Here is an 18,943-nt window from a genome sequence, read left to right as displayed (position 1 = left end):
AGTTTTGGCGAGTAACTTCCTACTGCCTTTCAACCTTCCTGTACTGTTGTTCTCAAATATAATAGCAAGGAGTTTTAAACTGTGAACTCTCCGCCATTGTGAAACCCTTGCCGCACACCATAGGATGGGGCCTTACATGAAAATCCAAGAGACCGATGCAATTGGAAGGGGATGTGCATCTGCATGGAAGAAATGTGTTACATTCAACCACCCACGTTGCCGTACAATTGTTGTTTGTGTGCCCCTGGGGTGCTAAGACCTGCTTAATCTCTATTCACAACAGTGTTGTCTTATCAATCAGGGCAACCAGTATCATGTGAGAAAAAGAAGCCCATATGCACAAAATACGGAGACAGTTTCCCGCATCTGGCTAACTAAAGTAACACGCTCTATCCAATGAGTGAATGCCCTTTACATTTCTGAATATTTATTCCCCACATGTAACACGAGTGTTTACTTTCCCCGGCCGTTTTACGGGGGGATTGGTAGTCCATTCAACCAATGCGTGAGGAACAACGTAATAACAAATACGAACCGGGACTATTTATTTTCGTTTCCGGTTTTGTGCATATAATCAGGTGAGCACCTACGTTATTTTGGGTGCGGAGGCATGATTTTTGCTCTCTATTCACAGCAGTGTTGTCTTGGCTATCAGGGCAGTCTGCATTCACGAGGAGAGAGGAAGGCGAGGCCCACATGATTGGAACATGATTGGAATGCGGAGACAGTCTCGCGTACCTGGCTAACTAACGTAACACGCTCTATCCATTGAGTGAATGCTTTGTTTTTTTTAAAAAATTGAATAGTTGGTCCCAGCATGGAATACGAGTGTTTATTTTCCCCGGCCGCCCTGCGGGGGCATTGGTAGTCCATTCAACCAATGTGTGTGGAACAACGTGTAAACTAACACGGACCGGGACTAAATTTTCTTTCCGGTTCCGGTTCTGGGCGCCCAATCAGATGAGGACTGTCATTACTACAACATGGGAATACAGCGTGACACACAGTCCCCGTGTTCCTAGCTCACTATTGGCAGGTGTCTAGAACTGACGACCTATTGAAATGCAGTCGTTTTTCGAGTTAGCTTCCATTTAGGTCCCCCACAGCCCCTTTTAACTTGCTCATACACGCAGCCTCACCACCTTCCCCTCGGCTCAGTTAACAGACCGAGGTAACGACGGACAGGTGGGTGAGCGCTGCGCTATGCTTACAGGTACTATTATCTCTGTAAAATAGTCTGTTTTGGGTCTATATGGGCGGATACATTGAATAACACTAAGTCTCTCTGATACCCTCAATTTGGTATTGGTTTTTATTTAGCCAAATCTGGTTTCATTATTTTTTAGAGACTTTGCACCCACCAATTCACTATTACTATGAAACACTTTTGTTTTTAGAAATAGTTCTTCATTGTCAGTGTCAAGAATAGCATAGGTTCATGGTAATCAGTTTATCATTTCCCTAGGGGACATATATAGGAGTCTCCTCTCACTAACCCTATGCCCCGCAGACCTGCCTCGCTTTTTTCGCTTTTTTAGCTGTTGGCTCCTCAAAAGCTATATATTCTATGCCTAGAAGTGCAAGTTTATCCCCTCTCTTTTCATTTAGAGCGTGGCCTCTTTCTTTCTGAGCGAGCGCCAGGAGAGGTGAGGCCTTTCCTCCCTTCAATGATGGGTGAGTAGATAATGTATAACTGTAATGTGTTATTTACAGTGTCTGAAATTAGTCTGTACATACTTAGATCTACTAAACTTCTGAGAGACTATTATGTACTGTATATAGACTATTTTCTCTTTTTCTTTATGTTTTGGCTTCACAGGAGAGTTCTTGGACTGAAGAGACCATACCACCGGTAGGTCTCCTTTCACAATTGCAGTAGTGTACTTCATAGGTCCTGACGAAAGCCCGTGAGGGCTGAAACATGTTGACCACTTTATATCTTTAATGGTTAGTAATATTTTTCAAAATACTACACTCACTCTGCTTTTAGAACATACCGTCCTGATGTTCACCCTTAATAAAATTATTTGTTAGTCATCACGACAGGTATTTTTAACCTTTTCACTAATATTGTTTTTCCTTTTGGGCACTGCAATTTTTCCTATCAGCTCTTTATAACATCCGTCTTCTGTGTGATGGTTTATTTCTTGCGCGTTTGATGATCCGCACTTTACAACCCTCATTGAACTAATTGAGGAGTTGCCTTACGGGCATCATTCGTAGCTACAAAACCCAGATGACGAGGTTCCACCAATCAGGTGTGCTGATGGGTTTCTTCACTCATGAGTTGAGACTGTTCTGATTGCTCTCCTGTGTTTTCTCACATAACCACTAGGTATTAAATGTTCTCTCAGATAACCACTAGGTATCAGATATTTTGTTCTTTCATAATAAGTATTATCTATTATGAGAACCTATTAGACCTATTGTATCTTCCGTGTTTTTTGATAATTGAGTTGGGGGACAAGATACAAATTGGACTTTAAACTTTTCCCCTAGGACCCCCCTTCACTTGTTTGTTTTTTGGTATACATTCACCCCAGTCTTATAAAAAACAGAGCTCCTTCTCCTGAGTTCGTTAAATCACGGGTGGTGTTCAAATCCCTAAGGGGACGTTTGCATAAATATGAGGGATTGCAATGTTACAACGGGTTACCAAATTTACAACTCAGTATATGTCGGGCCCAATATTGTCATGAACAACATAATATACACAAGAATTCTTTTAAAAAAAAATATTTTTCATTTATTCGTAAAATTTAAAAATTAATGACAACATATTTTTGCAATTAAAACCGTATACACAATCGTTATTACTGAAATTCGGCAATATAAAAAACTTACAATATTGTTTTAAAAAATGCTATTCTAGCATTATTTGCACAAACATACAAACATTATATTTACTAATCAATAGATTGTTATAGGAACAAATTGTCGACGCGGCGTTTCGGTGCCTCTTTTTATCCTGCACCTTCTTCAGGACTTGTTCACAGGTTAATCATATCTACAAAAACATATCACAATACATTCCGTTAGGTCCCTTTATTTTATTACAACAATTGCACTTTGATCTCTAAACACATTTTAACTTGTATCCTAATATTTGGTAACCCCCAACACTTTGCAATCCAGGATCTATATCTTCCTAGTAATATATTTACTAATTTCCCACATCTTAGTGTTACTAAGGGGGAATATGTTAATAGCTTATTTATTCTTTACTGGTATATAGTGTCTCTTATTTTATTTTCTAGACACGGCTGGGCTGTTGATAAAATTAACATAAGGGACCAACAGGTTCTAGTTCATTCTTTTCTATTGAGTCCCACTCATAAGGATTCCTTGACTTACCCAGGTAGGCTATTCCCTGGTTCTGTTCAGTCAGTCTATATGAGCACGTTTACATCCGCTCATGTTTCTTTCCTTCCTTTTATTCTAAAAGGGAATATACCTTGTTTATGGATTATCTATTTATTGTGCATTTGTTCTGATTTCATGTACAATAATGCATATTTTTACCTTATATGTAAATTCTGCTGATCCTTCACTCGGTTTGGTAGAAAATGGACCAACTTCAATCCTATTGAGAGGAAACATATTTGTTGTGTAGGTAGTTTCCCTTTATACTCATTAATCTCTAATTTATTTTATTTCTTCTCTACCCAATTCAGAAACCGGTGGATCAATTGACATGCTTGCTACCCATAATCACATCATGCTGAGAACATTACACTAAGGGAATATCTTTTTGAATCATTTCTTAGGTTATTCTCCATTCTCTTCGCAACCCTACATCACTTTTTCCAATTTTTTTTAAATAAGATTATGAGAAGGCTTACCGGTCCTATTTTCGTGTTATCTTTGGTGGTTGGAGGGACGCCTCTGGGAGCTACCTGTCGTTTATTCCATTCACCACTTTATCTAAAGAACAATTTATGTTTTTAGACTATATTTATCTTAGTTTGCTTACTAGACACCTTAGTTTTTTTCATGGATCTTACCTTTGTCATAAAGGGAGTTGCTTTATACTTGATTCCTTCTTTATCTTCTTTTAGTTTAAAATCAAGGATCTCTTTGTTGGCGCTTTTTTACTTTTAGCTGTCAACTCTAAAAAAAGGATAGGGTCTACATTTACTTCTCTTGGAAACATTATATATATCTCCTAGCTAACAAACGATAGATTCTAGTAACAGCCCCCCTCTCTTGCTTACTTGTTAGTGGTAGCTGAACTGCACGGCGTCCTCCTCCTTACCGAGTTGTTTGGAAGTGGTTTACTCTCTTCCTCTGCCTGGTTTAAATACTATCCTTAATTGCTTAATTACTCACACCCATGCTTTTGTCATTATCAAGTGGTGAGTTTTCATAGTTTGATGTACGCGAACAAGTCGCCATTTTGGAGTGTGTTATATATTCCCACTGTTGTACTATAGGCTCACCTTAACCCCATCTGGTGGGCATATATCCTCTAATATTTTTGTTTTATTTCGATATTGGTATTACAGTAAGGTTCTTTTGTATAATCGCGATAGTTTGTGCAGTCTATACTGCCGATATTATTTACTGTTGGTCTTACCGCTAAATTATAACGCCATTCGTTTACAGTAGTTTGAATTATTAATATTTGTTTGGTGCAGGTATTAATCTGTTAATTTCTTGGAGCTCGGTTGCACTATTCATTCATTTTTCATTTCAATCTTTATTCGGTTTAAAAAACCTTGTAAGATACAATACATAAAATCATAACACATCATTATAGTACATAGCAAATAACAGTAGTGGGTAAAAAATATCATCACATCTTATTTGTGCAAAAGTACGCAGAAATAATCTAAACTGGGATTAGCTAGATCCTGGTCGGTCCCCCTTCTATAAAGAACACTAAATAGATATACACAATGGTAAAATAATAAATTAAATTTCTGTTTTGTTTAAAAAGTGGTATACACCATAACAATAAGACAGGCAGCACTATAACTAATAAACAGTCAATAACATGGTAAAATAGCCCATTACATTCAGATTTTCTGATTTTTCTTTCTCCTAATCAAGGCGACACACAGGAGAAAACGACTTAGGCTAAACACAATCGGTTGTGCAGTATCTCCTTTGAATATTCTAAGTCCAACCTTAATTTGTCTAAGGCCTAACCTGTTACAAATTGGTTTAAGCCATTTTTTCCTTGCTTTAAGGTATGCTGGGCATATGAATAAAACATGAGACTCATCTTCTTTCATCCCCATTTCACAGAACTCACAGATGTTAGAGCCAACGACCCCGGTCAACCCCTTATTACGGTTCCAGCTAGTTGTTCTATCCTTTAATAGCAGAATGCTATACCGGAACTTTAAATATAGGCTTTTAGCCAGTGGAGGGTGAATTTCATCCATGAGGGGCTCTAATTGCATATTCATTTTGATTTCAAAAAATTTCGAAGTCAGAGTCCCTGTTCTGGGATTTGCAAGCACTGAGTCTCTAATATAGTCCCAGTACCTTTGCTTCAAGATGTTTTTTGAACTATTTGTAAGAGAATCAGGGTCAAACCAAAAGTCACTTAACCCTAATTTTTCAAGCCATTTTTTAACATATTCTAGCCATGGCAAGTGCGTAGTATTCTTTATAGCCAATATCTCTTGCAATGCTTCTCTATAATCGACCAGCTCTTCAGTGGACCACAAGCGGACCCAATATAGTAGCGGGCGAAGAGAAGCATAGTCATCAGTACGCCTAAAATTAAGGTCCCATAATACGGGTGTCAGTGGTGTTGACCCAGGTATCCCTAGAAGTTGCCTGATGAAGGAATTTTCCCTCACTCGGAAGGTATCCTTTAAAGCATAGGCCCAAAGGTCCGCACCATAAAGTGAAGAAGATTGCGCTTTATATTTGAATAATTCGATGGCTGGTGAGACCGCTTTGAAATGGCTATTCTTGTGCTTCTTTAAGATTGGTACCTGATTTTGGGTTAGCCTTAGTTTTGAATTCTCCAATTGTGTTTTCCATGTTACATCACTGTCTAAAATAATGCCCAGGTATTTAAAATTAGGAACTTCTTCAATAGGTTCATTGTTTATTTTAAAAACCTTATTAAAACCTTTATGGGGGTTGATTGTCATAACTTTTGTTTTTGAGGAGTTAATTTCTAATTGCTTGTCACGACAATACAAACTAAATGTGTTTAAAAGATTTTGGAGCCCCCTAGGTGTCTGAGAGATTAAAATTGTGTCGTCTGCAAATAATAATGCCGGAACGGCTTGCCCACTCAATTTGGGAGAGTCATGCTCGCAGCCCAAAAGAGTATCGGGGATGTCATTGACGTATAAAGAGAATAAGGTAGGTGCCATTACGCACCCTTGCCTTACCCCTTTTGCTATTTTTATTTTCTCAGTGACTTCTCCATTCGGTCCCCATCTAACACGTGCATAATTGTTCTCATGGAGTCTAGTTAAAATTTGAAGGATATTACCAGGGACACCCATTTTGTTTAATGTCTTCCATAGGGCTGCCCTGGGGATCATATCAAAAGCTGCCTTCAAATCAACAAAGGCCACGTATATATGGGAACTCCTTATAATGGTATATTTCCAGACTAAACATAAAAATCTAAACCTGGTCTACAGTGCTTATCTTACATCTAAAACCTGCCTGATATTTTGTATAAATAGAGTGCTCTTCAATCCAAGAGGTTAGCCGACCAAGAACCTGCCGTGCAAAAATTTTTTGTAACACGTCAATAAGGCTGATAGGTCGGTAATGCGAAGGATTTGACCTATCACCCTTTTTGAACAGAGCTACAATCTCTGCCCCCTTCCAGGTTTCCGGAATAGGAGTTCCTTGAGCAATTTCATTGGATAATAAGTTGATATAAGGAGCCCAGATGTAATTTTCATGTTTCCAAAGGTCACCTGGTATTCTGTCAGGGCCTGGTGCTTTCCCTGACTTAACTGCCTTAATTGCGGAGATAGTTTCTGTTAGAGAAAAAACAAGAGGTGCATCATACGCTACCAAAGGGGCCTGCAAACTATCCCAACCTCCACTCTCACCTGAACTTGTACAAGAGTATAACATAGTAAAGTGCTCGACCCATGTCTTTTCCTCTAGAAATTTATCTTTACATTCTGTCATCCCCCTGGTGCCTCTAGCAATGAGGCTCCAAAAAGTGGTCTGATCTTTGCACTTACATGCATCCAGTAAATCGGACCAAACCCTTTCGTCCCACTCTTTCTTGGCCTTTGATAAAATTCTTTTATACTGTGCTCTCTTAGTTCTCACAATATCCATTGAACCCCCCCTGACCGCTATAATTAGATCTGTCTTGGCTTTCCGGCAATCCTGGTTATACCAGGTACTCCCGGTTTGTTTACTCTTTTGGGCATTATGTGATCTTTTTATTGCCCTGGTCAGGATCCCGCCAAGTTGGTTAGTTAAATGTTCATGGGATTCTATCAAACTAGGATTTTGGATGTCAGTACTGTTACCTAAGAGAGAAGACATATGACTCACAAATACATTATAGATTTGACTAATGATTTTAGAGTTGTCTAGTACTACTGGCCATTTCAGGGATCTGCGGTTATTTGCCACTAGGGGATCTTGTGGCAAGGACATTGTGCTATTAGCACTTTTGTCGAGGGTTTTAAAAATCTGGGTTTGGACAGATAAGATCAGAGGATAGTGGTCGCTTTCCATGCGATCGTCCACTATTAGATCGATGATCATAGGCCATAAGTTCAGAGAGACTAGTAAATAATCTAAGTGGCTGGAGTGTGCCCCTCTGGTAAACGTTGGTCTACTGGGACAGTCTGATGGCAACCACCCATTACATGCACGTAAGCCTGATTCTAATGTCAAGTTCAGTAATTGTAAGGCGCTCACTGAGCAAGGTGCTTTGTAAGTTGTATCTACTAAGGGAGTATTGTTGGCACTATCCTCATCCTTATAGATGTCTTCTAGACCTATTATAGGTTCAAAGCCTCTGTTAAAATCACCGCCTATAATTATTTGTGCATTTTGATCGAATCCCGCCAAAAGACTATTCAGGTGGGTTACAACTGTTGATTCTTTACATGATCGATGTGGTCTATTATAGATATTGATCACATAAGTGCTACAACCCTTGGTATTTTTTAGCTTGAGTAATAGAATGTCGGGATTATTTATATCAATTTGCTCAAAGGACAGGCCTCCTGTGATTTTCACCCAGATTGTTAATCCGCCAGAGGGTCTCCCTCCATTTGTGTTTACTGCGGGTATGAAAAAAGATCTATAGTCCACCTTAAAGTAATTTTCAAGCCCCCATGTCTCCTGGAACATGATTAGATCCCCACTCGTCAGGTAATCATGCCAAGACGGGTCTGAACGTTTTTTTTTCAGACCCGCTATGTTCCAGCAGATGATTTTTTTACTTCCTAAAACCCCTCGTGTTTCTACTACCTGACATGGTGCGGTTACCCTAGATGTCTCTAAATGCAGTTGTTGTGCTATTGTTTCAGCAGGATGTAATGGCTGTTGTAAGATTTTAATAGGTGCAATCTGGTTTGATTCGACTTTGAGATACAACCTAGGATATGTGTAGTTTGTACTACATGGCGTTGTCAGGGCCCTTCCCTCAAGTCAGTCGCAGTCAGCTAAGCCAGCTAAGGCTTCAAACCTATTTGAAGTGCTAACTCCCCAGTTGTAAGATGGGGCCCCGAAGCCCCAACCATTTGTGGGGGCATTCCATCTAGGTGCAGGGGTAATGGGAAAGGGTGGGTTCTGATAAGAGCCCAGCCATCCTCCACTAAAGTCAGTATTACCTATAGGTACTGGGGTATTAGGATACAGTAAATTCTGCTGCATACCTGGCCATCCTCCATTATGTTTAACATTTCCTGTAGGCCCACAATTGTTGGTTATTATACCCGGCCCTCGTCTGCCCATTTGATTCCAATTTTGCCCTAAAGTAGTGTTTTGAAAAATATTGTGTTGGTTTGGTAGCCATGGGCCTACCCTATTTTGGGGAGCGTAATTCATGTCAAAAGCTGATGGTCCCCCTCCCCAACCATGGACTCTCGTTGACCAAACTGGCTTCCGGGGTTTTTGATTGTTGGCCGTTTGTGTGTCATTATAGAAAAATTCTAATGTGAGAGGGATTATAGAGCTACTTCTTTTTTGTGGTGGAAGGATATTTGATAAAATATCTGGAAGAGCAGCTGCGGTCAAAAAGTTTAGTATCACACAGTCGCCCTTCCATTTTTTTTGCTTATTTCCTATCCAACCAACCCTCCTTGCTGTTTTAATTTCATCAGCCAACCGCTGTTCACCCCCTTGTGCTATCCGCATATTATTTGAGAGCCAGTATAGTGCCTTACTTTTTAGTGATGAGGCTGACTCAGTTTGGTCCGGTGATAGGGTTGGTGTATTGGCTAGCACTAGCACTAACGGTGCTGCTTCAACTACAAATTGTGTTTGATTTTCTTCAAAACAAGAGTGCACTGTAGCATGTGTTGAATCAATTAATCGGACAGTTGGGGCTTCTAATGGCAAATTGATAGTATTTTGGCCAGAAATTTGTGGGCATTCTGCAGGAGTTACTCCTGGGGGGGTAGCATCTGGTGTTACCTTGGATTCATTATCTTTCTCTGGGAGATCAGTGCCTTTATTGACATTACTAAGGACATTGCCTATTGCATCTGCTAAGACATTTTGTGTGCTTCCAAGTTTCTTTATCTCTGCAGAAAGTTTGTCAATCTTACTAATAAGTGGCTTAATAATTATCTGTATTTTTATGTCTAACAGCTCCGCTATTTTGGACATTAAATCCTCGTCCAATGTGTCCCTCAGATTATTTTCCTCATTGTTCTTGCAGGTATTTTTTCCCTTTGGTGGTGGTGTGGCCTTGTTTTTTCCAGAACGTGCCCCCCCATGTTTGCTTTGCAGTCTGCGACAGGCTCTAACTGCCCTTGAGGTCTGTTTAGCCGGTGTGTCATCCTCCACGTCTTCTTTATCATTATTTCCTTCAACCTCAATGACAACCTGTGCATCTGAGTCATTAACCACGTGTTGATCAGTATCCCCCACATTCGATGTGCTTATATCAATATTGACAGTTTCCGGGGGAGCTGGTGCAAGGGGATCGTTGTTAGAGTCTGATAACAAGGACTCATTGATTTGCGAGGAGGTGGGTGGGCTCATGGGATGAAGAATAGGTGATTGGGACAGACCTAGCGATTGTCTGCGTTTGCTGTTTATTTTGCTGACCACTTGGACAAGGTAGTTTTCCATGGTGTTCTTTGGTGTTTCGGATGCCGAGTGATGGTTTATTTTACGCATAATTTTGCAAGGGTGTGTGAAAGTCTTATACCCACAGCTTAATTAATTAACAAAGTATCACTCCCAAGATTAAAACAAAAATTCTTACTTCAATACTTGTGCAGATATCCAGCTCACTCCTTTACAAAATCGTCAGTATGATTGTCTGTTGTTGGCGTTTCCACGTGGGCCCCCTCCTTATCCCGGGCTCCTGGGCGATTCGATAGAAGCTATGTAGCCTGCTTACCGACCCCCGTCTGGATAGCTAGGGCTCAGGAGGCGGTCAACCAGCGTCTGGAACACCACTACTTGCTGGAGACAATTATGAAGGTAATTCCCTGGTGCACAAAAGGGTAGTATTAGAGGGGTGGTCTAGCCTGGCCGACTTGTGCCGATGAGGGCCGTAGAGGGCCCGCCCTTTGCCCGGGCTTAGCCCCGGGCGTCCCGCGATGCGGGTCTCCTCCTCCCTTTATGGTGCTGTCTGCGCTCTGCCGGCGCGTTCCGCGTCACTTCCACGCGCCGCCGCGAGGCCTGCCGGGAGTTGTAGTCCTCCCGGAGCGGCGGTGCGGTTTCCAATGCCCGGTGATGACTCTCGGCGGTGGCGGCTTGAGCGTTGGCTCTGGCGAGGTCTTTTTGAGGCCTGGAATGACTCTCGGTGGTGGCGGCAGGTAAGTAAGTCTCCCCCCGCTCTGCCGGTCTCCTCCTCCCTTTATGGTGCTGTCTGCGCTCTGCCGGCGCGTTCCGCGTCACTTCCACGCGCCGCTGCGAGGCCTGCCGGGAGTTGTAGTCCTCCCGGAGCGGCGGCGCGGTTTCCAATGCCCGGTGATGACTCTCGGCGGTGGCGGCTTGAGCGTTGGCTCTGGCGAGGTCTTTTTGAGGCCTGGAATGACTCTCGGCGGTGGCGGCAGGTAAGTAAGTAAAGAATAGGGTCTACATTTACTTCTCTTGGAAACATTATATATATCTCCTAGCTAACAAACGATAGATTCTAGTAACAGCCCCCCTCTCTTGCTTACTTGTTAGTGGTAGCTGAACTGCACGGTGTCCTCCTCCTTACCGAGTTGTTTGGAAGTGGTTTACTCTCTTCCTCTGCCTGGTTTAAATACTATCCTTAATTGCTTAATTACTCACACCCATGCTTTTGTCATTATCAAGTGGTGAGTTTTCATAGTTTGATGTACGCGAACAAGTCGCCATTTTGGAGTGTGTTATATATTCCCACTGTTGTACTATAGGCTCACCTTAACCCCATTGGTGGGCATATATCCTCTAATATTTTTGTTTTATTTCGATATTGGTATTACAGTAAGGTTCTTTTGTATAATCGCGATAGTTTGTGCAGTCTATACTGCCGATATTATTTACTGTTGGTCTTACCGCTAAATTATAACGCCATTCGTTTACAGTAGTTTGAATTATTAATATTTGTTTGGTGCAGGTATTAATCTGTTAATTTCTTGGAGCTCGGTTGCACTATTCATTTTCTAGTGCTGATCGATCACGACCCGACTGTCTCCGCGGACGCCATTTTGGATCGGGAGAGAGAACCTTTTACTCTGGATCAAAATTTAGGATCAAAATCTTGTCGTTGTACCTGTTTCATCACGTATTGCCGTGATCTTTATGTCATCTTCCTTGTTGGTTGTTACTAAATTTAAACGAGCCCTCGATCTCCTTTTGCCCGATCGTTTGTTGTTTTCGTGGCCGCCATTTTGGAATGGGAAAATATCGCATTAGTGCATTCCCCCTAGTTTACCACCTTTATTCATTTGTGGTTCGTTTATAGCCGGAATCATTTTATGCACCTATCTATTTATGTACTCCTTAATATTTTACAAACCCATATCAATCGTATTTTGACATTTCAAGTTTTGTGAAGTGGGTGTCCTAATAATCTTGAATTGCGTCCCTTACCTTATCGTGTTCTATGTACTTGAGATTTTGGGTAGTCCAATAGCTTATGTCTACTTTTCATGGAAACATTTTTCTAATTATTAAAGTATCCTGCATCTTATTCTTGCTGGTGAGCTGTATGTTTCATATTTGTATTAAGCTAGGGATTGGTTCTCACTAATACTCAAGTTGTATCCTATTATCTTTTCCACTCATTATAGCTCAGTATTTACTTTACAGGATTTTCTCCCATTCTTCTTTATTATTCAGTCCTGTTTTAGAAGTATTGAACCTGGACATGTAAAACTGCTCCCTTAGTTTACGTTTTCTAGTTAAGTCTCCTCCTCTTCTGTTTAGACTTACAACTTCTAGAACGCACCATCTGAGATCTTCCACTTGATGGCCCTTTTCCATCCAGTGTGTCACCAGGGGTGCTGTTGCCTTCTTCGTGCGGATAGCTGACTTGTGCTCATTTATCCTAACTCTTATTTCTCGCTGTGTTTCCCCTATGTATGCCTTTTCACATGGGCATTTTATCATGTAAATGACATTTTGAGTCCTGCAGTTGAACAAGGCTTTGTGTGTGTGTGTTATATTTCCATAGGTTATATTAGGGCCTGATATTATTAGAGGACAGTTCCTACAGTTTCCACATGCAAAATTGCCCGTTGGTGTTGAGCCGTCTATAGTTCTGATCAAGTTTCTTTTGTTTTTGTTTGGATAAGTTTGTACCAAACAGTTTCTCACTGTTCTGTTCCTTCTAAAGGCGAATATGGGGTTAGGAATGGGCACTTCACCTGGTTCATTAATTAATTTCCAATTACTATTGATACAATTTTTCAATTTGTTTGATATGCATTCACCCCAGTACAGAGATCTGGGACTAAATCCATAATTTTTTGCTCACCATACCATTCCAGATTGGACCCGGCCATATGCATACCAGTCTTGGCCCTGCAGCCATTGGGAACAGTCCAGCCCAAACTGCCAGGCCATGTCCTCCCTGGATTGGAAACAAGCATCCTAGGACTAGTTTCGGGGTTTCACCCCTCATCCTCCAGGATAGCTTGACTCCAGTGGCATGGAGAGCAGGGTGAAGAGTGATTTGCCTATAGCTGGCTCTGAACTGGGGTGGCAAAGTGAGCTAAAGAACGATGATGGATTGAACCCGGAACTGTGACTGGGGGTGAGTGTCTGAAAAGTTTCAGCGCTCTGTCCATTATCGTCTTGTTTGCCGTGCTTCTGGAGCAGCCTTTACAGGGTCTTGACTTCCCGCCATAACTAAAGATAAATCCACTGGAAATGCAGCAAAGCAGAGCACAATGGACCGTTTTACCAGGGAGGGAGCTCTTAACATGGACACCTGAGGGGGCACCATTGTGTTATCTGATAATGCTGCTTTACTCGCAGCTATCACGCAATCTAGAGACATGCTGGAGGCCAAAATTGGAGCTGTGGGCTCTGTCGTACACTATTGAGCCAATACCTCCGCAAAGCAGTGGAACGCATTGCAGAGTGTGAGACCAGAGTCTCCGGCGTGGAGATGTGGTTTCTATATTACAGGCAAAAGTATCCACCCTTGAAAAGCTCACTAAAGCCTGGCTACACAAGTGGAAGACGCAGAGGGATGTGCCCGCAGAAACCGTCTCTGCTTGGTAGGATTTCCCAAAAACTGCGAGGGGGAAGACATGGATAAATTCCTGACTCATTGGCTTAAGTTGTGGGTACCAGCAGACGCCCTCTCCCCCTGCTTCATAATAGAACGTGCACCTAGGGCACTGCTTCAACAGCCGCCGCCGGGTGCAAGACCACGACCTGTTATCACCAGACCTTTAAACTTCCACAACTGCAAAATCATCTTTAAACAGGCAAGGTTACAGAGCGAGCTTCTGTATGAATCCCATCAAATAATGATTTTACCCGACTATACCAAGATGGTGCACCAGCAACGTCAGTCCATTCAGGTGGGCAAAGCCCATCTCCGAGACCTCAAAATCCCATAAATGCTCCTGTTCCCGGCTCGATTGCATGTAATATATAATTCCTTCAACCTGTTTTTCGATACACCAGCTGAAGTTTTCACATGGGCAGATGAAATGAGACACTTTAAACCACACACTCCACAGCGCGGCAATTCAGACTCCTCATCGGGAGAACCTATCTGATCGCAAAACAAACTGAAGGAGAAGCACAGACACCGGTCCAGGTTGACGTGGCACTCCAGGGCCCGCAATAGTGAGCAGGCAGACGACCTTGAAGCTGGGGCATCCAACTCTTGCAAATGAATGTTTGGAAGGTTATGAGTAGAGACTTTGTGATTCCCTTCCTATCCCAAATTGTGCAGTATCTTGGTATCTCTTCTGTGGGCTGCATGGCTACGGTGGTACACCTAAACCCTTTTATGCTGACATTGTGACAATGGGGAGTTCGGGGATTCATTGGATGAATCCTATGTTGGCCCCCATTGGAGTCGGCATGGGCTACCATTCGCAATAGATGCTTCAGCTGTTATAAGGTATTGGAGTGGGGGGCCGGGGGGGTTTTGGGTTAATGTTTATTTCTAAACTGACTGTGTAGTCTGTGTTTTCCCAGGGTGTAATCCCCATATCTTGACTGGATGCGCTAATTGGCTCCCTTATACAGATGACGGCTCTGGCCACTGAGACCGCTTTTGGTCAGCTGTATATAGTTAGCTGGAACGTCAGGTGCATGCTTGATAAAGTAAAGCACGGCGCAATACTACCCCAGGCAAAGTGCGTTCGGGCAGATATCCTGCTCCTGCAAGAGACACACCTAATGGGCACCAAGACTCCCTGTCTGGCCTGCTATGGATACACACACACATTTCACGCCGGTTTAGTGAGGGCTGCAGGGGAGTGGCTATCATGATTAACCATAGGATACCATTCACACTAGTACAGTCATGGGTAGACCCAAAGGCAGGTACATCCTGGTTCATGGGATTATACCTGGGGAACACGTGGTGCTCTGTAGTGTTTAAGCCCATCCCTTAGCCAAAGCTTTGTAGACTGCTTGGAGACGCCTGTGGTCATACACCCCAGGGTCTGGCAGTCATCGGGGGATTGGAATGATATATTATGCCCAACTAGAGACAGGTGATGAGCGTCTGGGGCAGTGGAGTGAACGAGGTAGTCCAGACTAAAACCTCTGGTGTACTTGATGGGATGGGAGAACACATGAAGTATTTACCACCCCAAGGATAAGGTTATATCTAATCTTCCCCTGTCCATGAATCCTTCTCCAGGCTCAATTACATGTTCATCCTACAGAGCTTCTTGCATAGGGTGCCAGAGGCCACACTATTGCCCAGAGGGCTCTTGGATCATTCCCCAATGGCCATTTGGCTGTTAATTGGCCTGTGCCGACCCCCATTCCGGTGGAGGCTTTCCCCATGGCATCTGCAGGATCAATCTTATCGGACCCACATTCACAAGGCCCTAATAAAAAATACTTTATTCTCAACATAGAGACAGCTTTATTTCTGAATATGCTGTGGGAGGTGATGAAGCCCGCCATCTGGAGAGTTGATATTAGCTATTGTGCAGCACAGCGTAAGAGACGAAAGCACAACCTACTACAACTGGAGGCCCACATTATGGAACTGGAAAGGCAGGGATCGGAAGACGGGGGTGCAGCGTGTAGGCAACTATGTCTTGCCCAACAGCAGTTTAATGCTGAATTGATGGAGTAGGCACGCTGCGCATGGTGGGCCTCCTAGAGCAGAATTTACCAATGAGGTGAGAAGTCGAGGAAGCTTCTGTATAGACAATGTCGACAGGCTGCGATGCCGACCCAACTTCCCACAGTGTGCGAGGTCAATGGTGCGGTGCTCACAGATCCGACTGCGTTAGCAAGCAGCTTGCCAATTTTTACGAGAACGTATAATTATGCAGAGGGACGTGATACACACTTCACAGATCGAGAAATTCATCAAAGATATGCCCGAGGGCCCTGTTGGCTAAGGCGCAGAGGTCCCTGGAGACCCCCTTCACAATTGAGGAACTGACAGCTGCATTGTCAGAGCTACAGTCCAGGAAGGCACCCTGTCCCAACGGGTTCCAGTGCGAATTGTATAAGGCATATATGTTCCAACTGGGCCCACACTACTTGGCAACTGTCGAAGCGGCGGTTCAGTCGGCTTGCATGCCCCCGATCGGAAATATGCCAAAATAGGTTTTTTTTCAACAGGGCATCCCCCAGAACATCATGCCTCATAGATGGAGGCGAAGCTACTTGCCAAATTCCTGGCTAACAGACTAACTTGGTCCATCCATATCAAGTGGGCTTTATGTCACGCCGGGAAACACGCCACTCTATTTGACAGGAACACAATGCAATTGCTGCAGTTGATCACTTGGGCAGTCCGGCAGCCCTGCTATAAGCAGATATCGACAAAACATTTGACTCAGTTAGCTGGATGTATCCTTTTATTCTTTGAAATGGTTGAATTTTGGTTAGCGCCTCCTGTCATACGTTTGGTTACTCTAAATTGATTTTACAGCCTCTGTGCGAGTGGCTGGTAATATCTCCCCCCACGCTCACAATCAGACACTGCACTAGACAGGCTTGCCCCTTGTCTCCCCTTCTGTTTGCGCTAGCCATCGAGTCCTTAGCTGCCTGGGTCCGTATAGATGCACTGGTCTGGGGCTTTGAGTGGAAATATCCGACAGTATCGTCTTATATGGGGACAATGCCCTATTCTTCCTCACTGAACCACATAGATCAGGTGCCAGGATCCTGCAGATCTTTGGAGAGACCTCTGGCCCATATATGAATGTTGGCAAATCTATCATAGGGCCACTGCGGGGGACGCTTGGCTCTGGCCAGTGGGAAAGGATCTGTCACAGACCACAGAGGGTCTGAAATTTCTAGGGGTCTTTCTATCGGATAACCAGAAGGTGTCCTGGGACTGCAATCTTGGTTCAATGACCGATTGTTTTAGGGCCGAAATTAGGTCCTGAATGGGATTGCCGTTGACTCTCTATCGGCATTCTGCCATATTTAAGATGGTCTCCCTTTCTTCTCGCCTACTCTATCGTCTGCAGAACCACCCCAACTCGGTCCACCTGGTGTGGTTCTGACAGGTCAGCACTATGCTAGGCCAGTTTATGTGGGTATGTGAAGCATTCGGAAGGCACTACGTACATGCTTTCAACATACATATTGCGGGGGCATTGCAGCGGCTGATGTCCAGTTTAGTCATGTGGCCTCACAACTCCAAGTACTCAATGACTGGTGGTATGGTTCTGGAGACAACCTGGTCTATGCCGTTGAGCGTTGGCTACTGGGGCACCTTACTCTCCATACATACCTGTATAGAAGATCAGATGTTTGTGCCCTTCCCCCGCCACACGAGTCATGATACTAGTGTGCCACCAATCTCTTCATCGGATGGGATGGTGGGGCCACCTTACACACTAGACACAGTTGTGGCGTAATACATTTTGAAAATATATCAATCTCTCAACACAAATAGCAGCACCACCCTTGAGACCCCCAGGACAGCATGGCAGGCAGATATAGGCTTCATTAATATGATGACTGGAGTGAGGCCCTGAAGTCCCCTATAGGGGCGGCCATCTCATCACGTTAACAATGGTTTCAATTTGAATAACTGCACAGTATAAGCTTTGGAGGGCAGGTGGCATCCACCATGTGCCTGCGTTGTGGCAATGCCGAGGGCACTTGCCTACACACTGTATGGACATGTGTTGCCTTAGATAAGTTCTGGAAGGGAGTGATTGCGTGCCTCACTGAGTTCCTAGAGCTCCCAGATTGGCTTTACTACAAAATACAGATGGAATTGGGGGCAACCTCTTATTTCTGGGTCTCACACTTGCCAAATGAGACATAGCTAGATTATGGAGGGCCGATACGCAGCCCCTGGTGGGTGTTTGGAAGAGAGGGTTGACTTCTGCATGGGGTTTGAATTGTCAGTCTTCTGAGCATGGGGATGCCCCCCGAAACATAAAAATATTTGGCAATAGCGGGAAGACTACTGAGGCCTTACCTTAGAGCCCCAGTTGTCAATGGCTAGAACTATCAATATAGAAGTGCAGCTATCAAAATGTGCGAACACATATTGGATTTCCAATTTTGAATCACCCACACTAACCTGACCACTTCCAATGACTGAACATAGCAATTTTACTAATATTGTGTGATATATGTACACAATCATGCATGCACATTTACATTTCATCCACGTTTACCATTGCCAAAGAGAAAAGTCATAGTATATACAGACATGAAACAGAGCCTGTGTTGTCCTCATCCTTAAAGACAGCAACTCCGGGTCCTACCTGCCCCGTGAATAGCCAGAACTTTAGGTAACACAGTGTCTGCTTACCTTGTCAAAAATGTGCAATAGTCTGTGCAGCGGGGGGTAGGCGGTATTCCAGTAGCACCAGTCAGTTGAGGGCAAAGTGGACTCCTGGCTGGCTCACCAAATGTTGGGGGGAAATTGGAATAAAGAGAGATAAGACTTCTCTGGTAAGGCAAAAGTAGATGTAATCACAACGCCCAGTAGATCAGTGACCTCCATAAAGCTGAAAAAGCTGATCTCAATTTGCTGCTCATTATATAGTTGCAAAAATGCTGATTAACTACAATTATCTTGAAAGCCAATAGCAAGTCAAAGAATAAAAAGTTAATAATATACTTTCACATTAACACCACTTCACCTGCGTCCTTAAACTCATGACCTCTTCTCTAGATTCCCCTTATCGTAATCCTAACAGAG

The 18,943-nt window shown here is 43.2% G+C and overlaps 2 long non-coding RNA genes across 2 annotated transcripts; one reads left to right on the top strand and one right to left on the bottom strand.

The window, feature by feature from the left end:
* The first annotated feature begins 1,106 nt into the window (after positions 1-1,106).
* LOC144781791 (uncharacterized) lies at positions 1,107-1,941 on the top strand. Its single transcript, XR_013601067.1, has 3 exons — positions 1,107-1,185; positions 1,609-1,674; positions 1,820-1,941. It is a non-coding gene; the product is annotated as an uncharacterized LOC144781791 (long non-coding RNA).
* A 1,432-nt stretch (positions 1,942-3,373) lies between these two features.
* On the bottom strand, positions 3,374-18,613 carry LOC144781792 (uncharacterized). The gene is made up of 3 exons (XR_013601068.1): positions 18,551-18,613; positions 3,523-3,583; positions 3,374-3,438 (listed from the first exon to the last, which is right to left on the bottom strand). It is a non-coding gene; the product is annotated as an uncharacterized LOC144781792 (long non-coding RNA).
* Positions 18,614-18,943: the final 330 nt, after the last annotated feature.

Source organism: Lissotriton helveticus, chromosome 9 (genome assembly GCF_964261635.1).
Source record: "Lissotriton helveticus chromosome 9, aLisHel1.1, whole genome shotgun sequence".
In the NCBI taxonomy this organism is placed as follows: Eukaryota; Metazoa; Chordata; class Amphibia; order Caudata; family Salamandridae; genus Lissotriton; species Lissotriton helveticus.
This window is presented reverse-complemented; position numbering and strand designations above follow the sequence as displayed.